The sequence below is a fragment of the Lactuca serriola genome, chromosome 4, assembly GCF_051521515.1.
Source record: "Lactuca serriola cultivar US96UC23 chromosome 4, Lser_US96UC23_V15, whole genome shotgun sequence".
Lineage (NCBI taxonomy): Eukaryota > Viridiplantae > Streptophyta > Magnoliopsida > Asterales > Asteraceae > Lactuca > Lactuca serriola.
This window is the reverse complement of record NC_136411.1, coordinates 159,490,590-159,495,711: the sequence shown is the minus strand read 5'-3', so window position 1 is coordinate 159,495,711 and position 5,122 is coordinate 159,490,590.

Here is a 5,122-nt window from a genome sequence, read left to right as displayed (position 1 = left end):
CTTTTCACAGCCCAAAAGTCCTTTTTGGAAAAGAAAAAAAGGAAAAGATGTTTGGCAAAACTAGTTTTAAAAGTTACTTTTGGAGTTTTTATACAAGGAAAATGAACTTTTTGGAAAAGTCAGGACTGTTTACGTTGGATTAGATTAGAAGGTGGATTAGAAGGTGAACAGTTAGACAGTTTTATGTTATCTTATCGAGAGTTTAAAGTACAGAGAGATTAAAATGATTAATTTTAGATAAATATGGTAGACTCACAAATAAAACTTTCAATGTTGTTTATAAGGAAGTTGTTTGCAATTTACAACCAACTTTTTTGTAGCATCTTTTAGTCATTTTTAGCAAATCACACTTAATCCATCATATTAATTAATTTATTTATAATTACGTATTGTATTATTTTATGTTAATTTCATTACACACATGAGTAACACATCATCTTCATATGTTCAACGAGAATCATACACCAAAAATCAAGGTTTTAAAAATCTTCAATTGTAATTAAATACTTACCATTTACTGTGTAATTAAACACATACAAATCACAAAGTTATTAAAATATGCAATATTACAATTCATAAGTTTTCTAGATTAATTAAATATTGCTTTATTAAATAATTAATTTTTAAATTCAATTTAAAATTAACACCGTGGATTCCACGGGTTTTAACCTAGTGTGTGTATATATATATATATATATATATATATATATATATATATATATATATATATATATATATAGGTAGGTTCCGTTGAGATTAAAAATAAAATAGAAATCTCGAGATTCAACCTCAGCCACGTATTTCAAATCTGCCGCTCTAGCCCTTCGGCGTACCGGCGCGGCAAGTCTGGTGTAATCATAAATGATTACACAGTGCCACCCGTTCCTTTCTTCTCCGCCACCATCCCTACCACCGTAACCGGCACCACCACCACCACCAGTCGACCCCACCATTGTCACCTCCATTACTTACACCACCGACATCTCTGTCATCACCACCTCTTCTGCGACTAACTATAATAATCATTTATGATTACTCAATCTGTGAACAGACATATATGTATAATCATTTATGATTATGCATATACGTATAAACATGTATAATCCTGTATAATTATACCCCTCTGCCATATAATCATTTATGATTAGGCATACATCATTGCTGCTGGTACGCTGGAGCATTAGAGCGGCAAATGTGAAATATGTGGCTGAGGTTTAATCTCAAGATCTCTACTTTTTTTTTATTCTCAAGTGAACCGTCCCCTATATATATATATATATATATATATATATATATATATATATATATATATATATATATATATATATATATATAGGTAAAGGTTCAAATGAGAATAAAAAAAGATTAAGAACCTAAGAACCAACTAATTATGGAAAATTCTTGTCAAAACTGAACACTACCTTCCACCTACTGCAGCCACTATTGCCGACGCCCTTACCACCACCACCATCGCATCCTTACCAGCGTCATGGCCTCTTTCTTCCTCGACAAATCTGATCAACTGTTGTTTCTTCTTATCCTCTCATCTGAACCATCAGAATCTACTTAGATTTGTAGATCTGAAACTGTAGATCTGAAATGTCTTAGATCTGGAATAACCATTGTCGCTACCGGGAGAACACTACTGCTGGAAGATTGTTGTCGCATCCCTGCATTGTCTTTCTTCCACCACCTTCTCCACTCTCGATGTCTAGCTCTGTAATTTTTTTGTATCCTCTATATCTATAATTACTGACAACCTCTAGATCATTGTTTTTTTGATTGTCGCGACACTAGATCTTTCAGACTGGCAATTTTCTGAACATCGTTGCACCAGATCTTCTATATCTGTGATTTTCCAATGACCGCCACCTCTTTTCACTCCTCTCGCTTCTGCTCCACCGTAAACACCACCACTAGCATCTCCACATATTAGATATGTTCAACCACCGACACCTCCTCCTCTTTCTGCTTATCTCCACCACATCCTTTGTTTTCTCCTCCAAACATCGTCTTCATGTTGCTTCAGATCTGCTTTGATAATGATCTATACGGTAATAATATCAAATCTTGAATATCCGAAGACTCTAAGGAATATGACAATCTTAGATCTGTAAATCACATAAGATCTAGAAATAATGTGCACATAAGGTGTTTGATGAAATGCCTCAATGAGATCTGTAAGTTTTTAAGTTCTGAATAAGTGTTTAAAATTTTGTTTTAAGCTTTGAATTAGTGCTGAAGCGTGTATTATGTTATGAATTTTGTTTTTGTTTTTGTTTTTGTTTTTAGCAATAAGTTGTGCATTTTAGTGTTTGAAATATATTAAGCTATGAATTAGTGTTTGAAATGTTTCATCAAACTGTAAATTCTGATCTTTTTTTTTATCCAAATCTAAATTTTATGTGTAAATGAGTTGTGAAATTAGTGTATTAATCTGTGAATTTTATTCAAAACTTAATATAATAAATTCACATTTTAATATACACAAATGCCTCCAGATATGAATGTATAAATATAAGTTTTAAGTTGAGAATATTGTTGTAAATATATAAGTTTTGTTTATTAAACTGTATTACATTGTGAATTTGTTATATTAAGCTGTGAATTGATTGTATTAAGTTTTTTTTAAAGAGACAATTAACTGTATTAAGTTATTAATTAACTGTATTAAGTTGTGAGTTTTCTGTATTAAACTGTGAATTTATAATATTAAACGGTGAATTTTGTATATTAAATTGTGAATTCACAGTATTAAACTGTGAATTAACTATATTAAGCTATGATTTTTTTAAAAAAATTTTTGTATTTAAAAAAAAAAAAGAATCATTATACACATATATGATTTTCTCTAAATTTAAATAAACTGTATAAAATATAAACTATATTAAACTTTAAAAGAAACACTAGCCTTCATATTTAAGTTTTAAGTTAAAATATAACATTTATGTATATTAAACTGTAAATTTATTGTATTAATCTATGAATTTTGTGTATTAAACTATGAACTGACTGTATTAAACTGTAAATTGACTGTATTAAGTTGTGAACTTTTTATTTATTTTTTTCGTTAAAATGTAAATTATTTATGTATGAATGGTTGTATTAATTTTCTTGTATAAATATGTAAGAATGTAACAGTTTTTATAATTGTTTTGCATTAAACTCTAAATTAGTGAATTAATAAGTTTATTAAACTGTGAATATACTATTTAAGTTGTTAATACATGATTTTGTATACAGACCGGATTTGGAAGAAAAGGATGGTTACAACGGTGACACAAGTGTTTGGTGACAGTGTGTTGTAGTGGTTGGTGATAGTAGAATTTGTGTTTGACTTCTTTGAAATTTTGAATTATTGTAAAATTAATTGTATTAAGTTGTGAATTTTGTGTATTAGACTGTAAATGGACTATATGAAATTATGTAATATATATTTTGTGTTACAATGCGAATGAAAATATTAAACTGTAAAATTATGAATTTGTCATTTTCTTATCAAAAAAGACAAGAAAAAAAATGATTTTTAAATGTTTAATAAGCATTCATATGTTTAATAACTATAAAATGGAAGTCGGTCACCGCCTTACAAACTCCTGGGACATCAACTTCTCGCCACCGAGATGCTTCGTTGACATCATCTGCCAACTCCTCCTTTCCTCGATGAAACGTGTATGTATCTCTTATTCATCTATATCTTCACGTAATTACCTCCCTCCTACCTGACTTTACACGCCTCTATTGGTTTTACCAAATATAAATTTTTAATTTCGACCAAAGAAGTTGCATAATTTGAAGCAGTGGTGTCACACCCCCGAACCAGGCGGCGGAAACGTTCGGGGGCTGTCGTGACTCAATTGAATACCATAACATTGAATATATATGAAACGTAACAACATTCGTCACCATGCATTAATATAGTACAACCAGTAGAGTTTACATGAAATACATTATTTAAACATTACATTCCCAAAAATAAATTGTTCGATTCGTACATAAATAAACTGCAAGCCATCACTGAATATGATTTCCTTTGATTCACTGGTTCCCTGAGAATACAAGTATTTTGAAAAACGTCAACATGTGAAATGTTGGTGAGTTCATAAGCGGTATTTAAAAAAAACAATGTTTCGTATCGTTTGAAAACCACCAGAAAATCCGATATTTTCTGAAAAGTAAAGCTTTTGAAAACGTTTGTGAAGATCCATAGGTATGCTTGTTTGTTTCTATACTTGTAAAACAATTGTTCGTTAAAGTTGTATGCATTTCGAATCTGTATGTATTGAAAAACCCTAGGAAAACCCGATGTTTTCCTAATTCCTTGAGTTTCATGAAGTCACATTGAAACCATTGCATAGCGTGTAGTGTCAGTCCCAGGCGTCGTTGGATTATTTTTGAGCATGATTAATTGCTACAAAAACGCATTACACAAACGACCAGTTTATAGCTATACTAACGATCCCATAGGCGTCGTCCGTACTAATCACGTTATCCAACCGCCCTGACTACGTGTAGTCCCACATCCGAAGAGAAAGAGGACACGAAGGCCCCGATGACTCCATTAACCGGTTGGGGATAAAAATGTATGAGGGGTCCCAGACCGGCCTCGCATGAAATGTCGACTTTACTAGCAATACCAAAGGACCCTTGGGGACCAATAGTATATAAGCCATTGAAAGTCCTTTTACGTTGTGTTAGATCGGTAAAACCCAACACTTCGTAAGATAGAGGTCTTCGGGCCTTAAGATCAGGTCATTGGGCTAGCTAGGCCCAACAAACAAGATTTTACACTTTTGGGGCCCAAAGATGGTGCGTAGACGTCTGTGCACACTTGCATGTATATTGAATTCCCAAACGTTACTTGTATGAATCGTAGTGTCGTCGTGTTAGTAGTTTCGGATTTTTATTGGTTCGAGACCGAACCAATTCGTTTAACAACGACTTTTGGTATTGTTGTGTATTGTATTTCGTCGATAGTCGCGGTGCCATCATTTGATCAAATTGCGTGTATTGAATTAGCCTTGCAAGTTTTCTGTTTTCAGCCCCTCATTGTTTGTAAAATTTACTTTTTCAACCCTTTAATTAAATAACTTTCCGGTTTGATCCTTAAATCATTTTTCTT